Source organism: Taudactylus pleione, unplaced genomic scaffold (assembly GCF_031769625.1).
Source record: "Taudactylus pleione unplaced genomic scaffold, aTauple2 ptg000280l, whole genome shotgun sequence".
NCBI classification, from domain to species: Eukaryota; Metazoa; Chordata; class Amphibia; order Anura; family Myobatrachidae; genus Taudactylus; species Taudactylus pleione.
In genome coordinates this window covers 77,136-88,026 of record NW_028284682.1, presented here as the reverse complement: position 1 = coordinate 88,026, position 10,891 = coordinate 77,136, and positions in this window count along the sequence as shown.

The following is a 10,891-nucleotide window of genomic DNA, read 5'->3' as shown; positions in this document are numbered from 1 at the left end:
GCAATCTCACACACAATAATAAAAACAGTCCATAAGGACCATGTCTTAATTCTGACACCTAAGTATCCACAACCTATAAAGATCATGGTCAACTCCCCATACTGATGAAAACAAATTTATTAGTACTTAAGCTGGCCACACATCTAAAGATTATCTGTCCAACCAGCCAACTTGTTGATTGGTTGGAATAAAAATGTGGTAAGGATGAAAGCAAATGACAATCAGCAATTTGCTCCAAAAGGCCAGAAAATGGACAAAAACTGGTGTTTGAACAAATTGTTTAGATCAAACATTTAACAAACTTGTCTGACGACCATTTTCATTTGTTTTCTGGCATTTAGGAGCAAATTGCTGATCAACAGTTACTCCCATCCGTTACTAGATTTTCATTCCAACAAGTTGGATGTAAGTTGGTCTAGTGTGTGGCCAGCTTTACACTGGGGGTAGTTCAACTTACACGCCTGTAGAAATAGGGAGACAATATTTATATATATATATATATATATATATATATATATAAATATATATATATACTTTTTTTATATATATATATATATATATATATATATTTATATTTTTTCAGTTATAACACTTACTACATGCAAGCACTGTTTATTAATTTCTATAAAAAAGAAAAGAGGGCATCAATAACAAACAAGGTGCATTGTGGGCAAGATAATTTGCATATATGTAAATTACCTTGCGAATAGAGCATTGTGGTTGATGTGGTGCTTGCACTCTTTTCCTGCAAGGTTGACATATGGGAATTAGTGAGTGGTGATTGGTATGTGGTGGGTATTGTGGGAGAAGAGATATATTAGAAAAAATGTTTTAAAAACAAATTAGTCTCTCTAATTTTAAATGTTTCTGATATAAAGGGACATATAAGAAGCCTGATACACATTAGCAATCAATAGAGGACACTGATAAGAGCAGAGGAGACAGAAGGAGCCCAATGATCATTTACTAATGATAGCTGTCTGCAAGACACTACGCAGAACAAACAGGAGACCAGTAATCATTTGCTAATGATGTTGGGTGACAACAGCACCCTTTGTCGGCTGGCGCCCCTGGCAAGGGCCATCCAGGCCAATAGGAAGATACGCCCCTGACTGTGTGATTTTGTTATGTCTTGTCTGTTACCCTTGTCCATGATACTTGGGATTAGCTACTCGCCATTGCTGGCAATGGGAGTCTTGAGGGATTTTACAGTTTTTGCCTGAACTGACGGACTAATTTGGCTATTTTCAATCAATTAATTCGGTCATAGTTTATCCCTCAGCAGGTTTTTATTTTACCTCTTGCCGAGTTCGCCTGTTTTGTTCCCAATTACCCCCAACCTATTCTTTCCCTTTGTGTATTTTTGTATGTCTTAGCCACTTCAATTAGTGAAGTTGGCAACCAATAGTACATTTTTCTTTTTGGCAGATACTCACTAATTTAATATCAGATCCTCACTAATTCACCATAAATTTTATTGTTTTTGTGACATTCATAGCCTATTTAGGAGGCATTGCGAGTCAATATAATCAATGATTTGCGAGGGTGCTGTCGGCCTGGCCCTCGTGTAAACTCATTTGGTCTTTCATTGTACCTCGCCAAGTTTGGCGTGGGGTTAGGAATTTTCCTACTATAGACGAGGCTTGGTAAAAACTTAATTTTGCAGTAGCTAAATTTGTGGTGGCCTATGATGGCCATGTCATTCCCCATAAGGGTATTCAATTTCTTTTCAGTTAGCTGTATAGGGCTGACGGGGTCCATTTAACAGAGGAGGGTTTGTCATTGTTTGTTGAGGATCTATTTAGGGAGTTGGTGGTTATTGGGGTAGTCCTTTGTATGGTGGTGGTGCGGCGGTTCTATAAGCAGAACCTTGCTGTGGCGAGTAAGAATGGCAGGTCACCAGTCCGGGTGCAATTATTTAGTTGAGGTGTGCTCCCCTCGTTGACTGGTAGTTGAATGTACCAACCTAATGGGGGGCAGTATCATCACCCAAACGGGTGGGTAGTCAAGTTGGAGGGCGAGCGTTACCTTTTGTTGAGTATATGGTTTATATTGTTATGTTTATGCACTCTGGGTGATCTACGCCTGCCATGCTTGTTGTTGTTTGTGTGTGGGCATTGCAGATTTGGCTGATTTCTGACCGTCCTTTTTTTGCTACCATACATCCTTAAATAGATAATAAATAATTATTGCTCCAATAAATCACCATCAAGTTATCTGCCAAATCTACATTTCAGTGTCTTTATTTATTTTAGTAGGGGCAAGTGGTTTGCACACATGACACACCTCATCCGATAGAAGGTTGTCGAAGCTGGTTTAGTGGCTGAGACAGAATCAGTGTAAAATTAGCTTGGAGCGATGCCATCTTGCGAATGGCAACCAGACTCCATCTTAAAAATAAGAATCTGCAAGATGCCATATTGCGACCAGCGCCATTTTAAGTTACAACTCACGAGCTAAGTACAGATGGCAATGTTTTCGATTATCTTTTTTAGAAGCCATGACAGGCTCATTCTGGGGACAACCTTGCATAGAGAAATACCAAAACAAGTAGAAAAACAGCCTCCTGAGAAAAGTAAATAGAATAGACAATACACCAGGAACTGTGGGTGTTTTTCATGTAAAGGGAGAGACCCCACATGTGGACAGGTGTAGCTGTGGCAATTGTAATATGGCCCAGACACTTGAATTTGACTGAATGAACAATGGTAAGAAATCTGCTCTTTTAAACTCACTATCAGACAGTTTGGCACCAGCACACAGCTGGGGCTCTCCACCCTGTTTGAGAGTGAATCTCATTACTAATAAAACATTGCATTGCAATTTAAAAATGATTGATATGTATGTGTGTGTATATATATATATATATATATATATATATATCAAATCCATCATAAAAAGAATCACATGCATAAACACCGCACATCACGCACCGTTGCGCTGTTAACATGACGCACATTAGCGAATGCACAATATCCTGCATGCGAACACGGTTTATTAGCTGCATGCGTGCACATATGCCCCAAATCAGATAAACCTAACTAGCGTCTTTTCCCAAACCCCTACTACTTACATAATTCACACTCACATAAAAGGTTCCATAGCTTTAAAGTATAAGATCCAAGTTTTATTCATTATTACAAATGCTGTGAAATAAAAGTTATTTTGGTATCTAAGGTTTTATACGTGATAAGTAAGCCGTGTTTGGTATTATACTGATCTACACTTTCTCAACAGCTTTCCGGTATCATCGGTGTGAAGATCGCAACATGCATTCTCAACTTATGGACCGTAGAGATATAAAGCACCAAAATGTATTTTGTGAAGCTAACAGCTTAGATTTGCATGCAGGGGGAATAGAGGAGACAATAGGCTGTCGGAGGCTGACCTGTGTCCATTTGAATCAACCTGTTAAATATCCTGTAACAGATGCACCCGCACTGGGAACCAATGGGATCAGCAACAAACCTCTCTATTGTGTTGTCTGTTTCTGTAAGGGAATAAATGTGTGTATTGTGACCCCAGTCTGGAGTCTTCTTGCTGATTGCTGATTGACGGAGGTTTCTTGCTGATGCCGGTATCTGGCCCAGAGCGCGTGCGTATGTATAACTGTATCTTGGGTCTGTGTAATTTCGTTGCGCTAAATTGTACTTAGATCACAGCGTGTAACTGACTGTACTTTACTTGAATAATACTTTGTGCTTTGGAAACACATGTTCAAGGTCTAAAGTCTTTATTTTACTGTATGACTGCGTACGCAAATAGCGTCAATTGTAGAGGTTTATAGGCAGGTTTTAGAAGGTTTAGGTAGGAGCGTATAGAGGTTCAAATTCAGTATCCTTAAGGTTTAAAGGGATGACCATCAGTGGATGAAACCATTGATGGTTCACAGCCTATAATTTCATACCATCGATTGCTACCATCAATGGTTAACCTAACGATGGCCATCCCTACACTTGAGTGACTAGTTGGAGAGCCTTGGAAAGCATTGAGGAGAATGTGCCTGTGAAGGATCTGACAGGAACAAGGGTCTATCTGAAGTGTGGTGTAGGGGTGGCCTTTGACCATCGTTGTTTAGAAACCATTAATGGTGTGATAGGGATCCTCAATGATGACACCAGCCTACTATGTTTATGGTCAAGCCATCAATGACTTACCATTGATAGTTTTACACCATCAGAGGGAGAAACCATCTGTGGAAACTTAGGAGCTCATTCAGAGCCACTCGCGAGCGGACAGCACTTGCAAGCGGCCTGATGTTTGTCCACTGCGCATGCGCCGCGTCTGGCGTGCGCATGCACGAGCCATGCTGAGCGACTGATGTCCAGTCGCTACGGGGCTCTCAACAAGACTGGGCGGCTATCGATGGTGAGTGGACAGCTCGCCCCGTTTTGTGGGCAGGTAGGGGGGGTGGCTGGACAAACGCAGTTGTTCCCTTAGGAACACCTGGCATTTGTTGGGAGGCCTTACTCACATCATTACTGATGTCAGTAGTGGACTTCCTGCTCTATTAGAGCAGGAAGTCCACTCGGCCTTACGGCAGCTAGACCCTACCCCAGGGTTCCGTCTCAAGACCGATGGTCGCGATTATCGCTATGGTCTCCTGGCCACTCGCAAGCTTTGCGAGCGGCTGGAGAAAAAAAAAACGCCCACAGACCCAGTGAGCTGCCAGCGGCAGTGAGTGGGTCTGAATCAGGGCCTTAGGTTTAATTTGTGAAGATACACGCTGTCTGTTTTTTTTAATCAGTCAACAAATGGAGCATTTTTTCAGCAAATTGAAAGCTCCAATATCTGTGCTACACATTATGCTAATTTTTATTAGAAGTTACCGATTCATGGCCACACCACACAGATTATGCATATGTCCGCCAACAAGGAAGATGACGTAGTCACAGTAAATTTGGAATATGGGCAGATTATCGGGAATACAAACATAATGCTTGATAGTGGGAGACTGAGGCTGAGATTTCCTCAGGGTTGCTGACATTTGGCTCCTTCCTTCCGGGAGGAAGCTGTCGGGCAACCACACGGGGGCGTGTCGCAGCAAAATGGGGTCATGGCCGGGAGAGCAATACGTCATTGGGGACGGGGCATAGGGCGTAACAGCGTGATCCCCTCATCGTGGCCCCGCCCCTTCTTCACAATGCCGTGATTAATGGCATTGTGAGGCAGGGGGTGGGGCTACAATGATGCGATTCAGCGCGAATCACATCAAAGCCTTCCCCCCTCTTCCGCTGCCGGGGTTTATACATCTGGCTTGCTGGGGCCAGCTGGCTTGCCTGCCTTTCCGGGGGGCTGGGAGCGGCACCCGATTTTCGGGAGGCTCCCGGCCGAATCGGGAGGGTAGGCAAGTATGGATTTCCTGTCTTGGCCGACCAATTGGATAATCAAATGCGTTTGTGTATTTTTTTTTTTAACCGTTTTATCAGTGAAACTCTCGTATGGTATGTACCCAGCTTAAGAAACATCAGTATAACGTCCCTCGGGGGTTTTGTATGTCCTGCTCTGAGATGTCATACTCTGTGCAATATTTCAACTTCTGATTCTTGATCCGTCGTTGTAGGGACTATGGTTTGGAAAAGTCTGGTCCGATACCATTCCAGGTTACTAGGTTTTACAGACTCTGGTACATTACGTATCACGGGGTTATTTCTGCTCTCGTGGTTCTCTAGATCCCGTTTTGACCTTTAAAACCCACAATTTTTTTTTGCACAGATCTTCTAGCTCGTGTGATGTTTCTTTCTGGATTTTGAGGCAAGGGTCCGGTTTAGTCTCAGAGTCTGAGGTGCTTTTGAATAAGTCAAATCTTAAGTCGGCAAATTCTTTTTGGATTTCTGCTGTAACGTTTTTTTTAACTTCTGCCGTGAAAGCTCATAGGGTCGCTTTGTGTAGAAGGAGAATTGGTTGCTCTAACCTCTGGTTTAGGGGTGACTTGTGGGTGATGATGCTACAGAAGCATCTTGTTGATCTTGGAGCATAAAGTATCAGGTAACTTCTGAGGCTCCTTTAAATTTCAATGTTCTTTTCTGCATGATGAGTTATTTAGGGTTCACAATTGCTGAACATCGGTTAAAGATCTAAGTGGGCAGAATTAAGACGGAGTGCATTTTATATGCAAGAAGTAAAATCAAACAACCGAGCCAGTATGTCGGACTACGGGCTATAGAGGGTTAAGGTTTTGTTACTAGGCAGTTATGGAGGATGGGGAGAGTTGGGTCAGCCTATGGGAAGGATGCTGGGGGGTGGGGTTTCAGGGACATGTTGAATCGTGCAACTGAACATTTAGTACATTCCTGCCTATAACCTCTAAGATTCACCTGCCTAGAACCTCTAAGACAAAACCTGCCTATACCTCCTAAAACCATAAGGTGTCGCTAATTAGCGCTGTGTTTTAAATATACCATTAATAAGACTCTAAGACAGTGAAATAGCGGTCCAACGCGCTAAAGATTATTATTCAGGTAAAAGTACAGATGTTACCACGCTATGATCTAACAATGAGCGCAAACTAAATTGTACAAACATTTAAAGACTCAAACCAGCCTCTAACAGCCTGATTGTGTCCACTTTCCCGCTGCATAATAAATCTAGTCTAAACTATGGCATACAACATTTCAAGAAGTTATTCTCTCTATCATTCATATTTCATAGCCGCATGTTCTGATCTCCTCACCGATGCCACCGGAACGCTGTGGGAAAAGAGTAGATCAGTACGGCACCAATCACGGTCCATTTGCCATTTACTAAACCATAGTTACAGAAAACATTCATTTCTTCATATGCTGACATTGCGATTAAACCAAATAATAATCATTCCTTTCGTGCTGCGGGACCATTGCTTTTAAATGTGTATGCGGGGAGAAATGACATTAAATTGTGTTGTGCGTTTGAGGGTCTGTGGGGCACTTAGCGACCAGCACTAAGTTGGAAAGGCTTCTGTGTATGTGTGTGAGCATGCCAGTATGGGTTTGGGAAAGATCACTAAAAAGCTGGCTGTGCGTCTAAATAGCTATTTTGCGTTGTCCTATGTTTAACATGAAGTGCAGGGAAAACACCACTAATTTGCTACTTTTTGCTACATCGCGTATGTGTTAATGTGAATGCAGGGGAAAACACCACTACTTTGCTACTGCTCAAATATGTTTGTGGTGATTTTAATGTGTTGCAAAGTTATTTTATGTCTGTTAAACACCGTCGGTAGGTGTTTGGGGAAGATTGTGAAAAAGCTGTTCGTGCTACTTTTTAGCAACTTTGCGTTGTGAGTAGCAAAATTGCTACTTTTAGCAACTTTGCACTGTGGATTGTGTACTATGTATTTTTGACAAAATGGTGCTTGTGTAAGCTTTCTTTTCTAAAATGGAGTCTTGCTGCCATTCACAAGATGGTGTCTTGAGGCCAGTCGCAAAATGGCGTCGTCGCGATTAAATTTTAAACTGAACTTGTCTCAGCCAATTATTCAGCCTCGACAGTCCACCCTTTGATAGCAAACAACATGCTATCACAATCTGCTATTAGGATTTAATTTAGGCTTACATTTATATATTATTTAGTGTTACTATGGGATGGCACAAGGTGATTCTTAATCCATCAATAATGTGTCTCTGGGTGGGGACATAAAACTACTATTATACGCACACCGCGGATCTTGGGAGATCATGTGACAGGTGTGGGAATGCACCAGTCTTATAACAGCAGTCTTGAAGGGGAATTTGAGACTTTACATTTTCTGGGTGTTCTATAAATAACATTTCAATAATATCCTCTATGCATGTCTAAATATTACACATTTAAATTATGGTACTTCCTAGCTCAGGGTTGTAATGCAGTTCTGTATCTACCTCGGTATACATATTATCATTTCTAACCACCATCACAGTTTCATTCCTTCATTTCACTCTGTTTTACATTTTCCACACTTCAACACAATAGGAACACACCGGACGCATATGCCAATTACTATGATGACAATCAGTATAAGGATCAAGAATTTGCCTATGCTGGCGATCACTTCCTGGACCCATTCCCCTAGACCCGAGAACCATTTCACTGGGTTCAGCCATGACACCCATCCTTCTATCTTTTCCCCTACTTCAGCCACTGAAGCGTTATGGTTCTTGCGAAATTCCCACTTTAGCTGCAGAATTTCATCCATCTTCCGGTCTATCACCTCCTTAGGGTCGCTGGTATCATTGGTGACATAGGTGCAACATTTTACTCCAAATTGAGTGGCCAATGTAATGCAATACCCTCCAGTAACAGCTGTTAAATAATTCAACACTAGCCTGTGTTGCACCAGTTCTTTCTTGTACGCTTGCAATTCTCTCCCTGTGTACCTGAATGTGTCATCGTACATCTCGGTGATATTATCTATTAATTTAGCAAGTTCTTGGATATATCTAAAATTTAATGTACCCCTCGCAATTCTGGTGGGAAACTTGGAAGCCAGTTGTCTCACTGATTAACTGAGCGGCTTTATGCATATCACCAGGTATCATATTTCTCTTGCCTCTGTGTTCATATTGAGTGTGAAGATATGGTGACGGTGTGTTTTTATGTATACTCAGCATTTCAACATGTGTGAGGGTCATAACTTCTGGGACTACTCTTCCCAGGTAACACAAACCATCGGAACTCGGGGAGAGCCATTTATACGCTTTTCTTCCACATATAAAATATACATTATCAGGGAGAACATAAGGAATGGTATGCATCATTATCATTAAACACATTTCTCTTGCAAACAATCCTATCTCAGGCTCTTCCATCTGGTATATGCAAGTTTCTGGTTGTATTATTTTAGCACAATAACCATCTGGTACTTTACCAATCATTTCTTTGGTGGAACTCAATGTATACCGGTACCTAAAATATTTCCCACTTGATTTAATTGAGTGTAGCAGATCATAGTTTATGGACTCATTATCAGCTCTTTGTGAGAAGGTCATCGTCTGATTATTCCCCGTCACTTCCCAACCTCCGGGTTTATTGGGGTTGGTTATGTTCAAACACAAAAGTGATCTATCTACTTGATATTGATAGAGTTTGAAATGAGGTGGTTTGGATGAGAGGAATTTTCCATCCAATGTTTTCCCTTTTTGCAATTCTAAAATTTCCGTGATATTCAGCGGAAATGGCACCAACCCTACATTATTCTGTCCCTGTGGCACATGTGAACACACCCAGCAATCGGTTTGATTTAACACTTTGCCTACCATGCTGTGATAATCCTCTAAAGGATACCCTTCCCAGTATGGATTATATTTTGGTTGGCACCGTTGGATACAGTTCTCATCAACTAGGGACCCACAAAGCTCACAAATACAGGAATCCTCAGACGATAACCCTCCACACCTTCCCCGAGTATCCGGAATGATAGCTCTTTTAACAATAACAGTACTAAGATTGGAAAGACACTCCCCTGATTGGCATTGCACTCCTCCTGTCTGTTTACAGTTAAAGCATGTTCGTGTTTCGGGTGAAGACATGTGGTGTTGTGAGGTTTGCGCAGAGGGTAAAGGTGGTGGATATGGGTAAGGATAGGGAGGGTAAGGGTATTGTGGGGGATAAGAAGTTGGTGGATAGCCTGGGACCTGTGGTTGCATCGGGTTAGTGGGATAGAGTTGCGTTTGTTGTTGAGTGTGGTTAGTGAGAGTGGGTGTGTGTGCAAGTGCAAGCGTGTCTGTTGGCTGTGATGTTACCGTCATTCCCTCCAGAGCTTGTATACTGACAGCCATCAGTTTCTCGCTCTGGGCTTCTCTCTTTTTGGAGATGTTCTTATCATGTTCAATGGCGGTTTCTATGAGGGTATCTATTGTAAGTCCCCGCCAGCCAGGCTGTGAGGTCTGTACCCGAGTTTTCAAACTCTCTTTCAGACCATCCACAAGTACTGTGACTATCATTCCCCGGTGGTGAGTGCTATCTTTAATATCCTCTATCCCAGTGTACTGGGTGATAGCCTGCAGAGCCCGATCGCAGTAATCTTCTGCAGTCTCTCTCTTTCTGTTTAATTGTGAAAATTTTGTTCCAGTTAACTACTACTGGAAAATATATACCCAATTGAGTTACTATGCGGGAAATGTTACCTTGGTTTACTTGATCTGTTAAGGGGACGTCACCATCCAATACACAATCCGTGATAAATTTTGTCATGTTGGTATTGCGTGGCAGACAGACCCTTAACACCACATGCCAATCTTTATTAGTGGGCTCATGTGAACTACCCAAATTTCTCAAAAATCTTTGACATTTGGCTAATTCCTTTTTGGGATCGGGGAAATCATTTATGATGGAATTTAGTTCTGCTCTTGTCCAAGGACAATGCATTACTACTTCCCTCATGGGCACTATACCGTTTGCGTCTGCATTTCCATTTGGAACAGTTATTGTCCGAATGGGATGCAGACCGGTAGCGCTGCTACCTTTGACCTGGTTACCTGGCTGGGGGTTTAATCTGCTGCTGCTACGTATGGTATTAACAACTTCCTCTATGGGTGCAGAGTGTGTTATCACTTCCCTTGCTGTTACCGATGGAGATGGCGGCACAACCCGTGATTGTGGTGATGCAGCATCTATCATTTGCACAGCATGGGAAATGGCAGACATTACAATAGGCTCATCATCCACATCATAAACATTTTCTTTAAGGTTGCTTAAGAGAGGGTACAATTTGTTTGTTACATTTTTATGGGGTTTTTTTTCATTGACTGCACCTACACCCCCATCCGCATAGGGTGGTGGTGGTGCGCGTGAACCATCTGTACTACCTTCTGCGACGCTACCTTGCAGTGCGTGCGCGCTATCAAGCAATGCGTCTGTGGGCTATTGCAAGCAGGTGTCGCGGGTACCTCCTTCAGCCACATTTCCCCCTCGTGCTGCCACAGTTTTAAACATT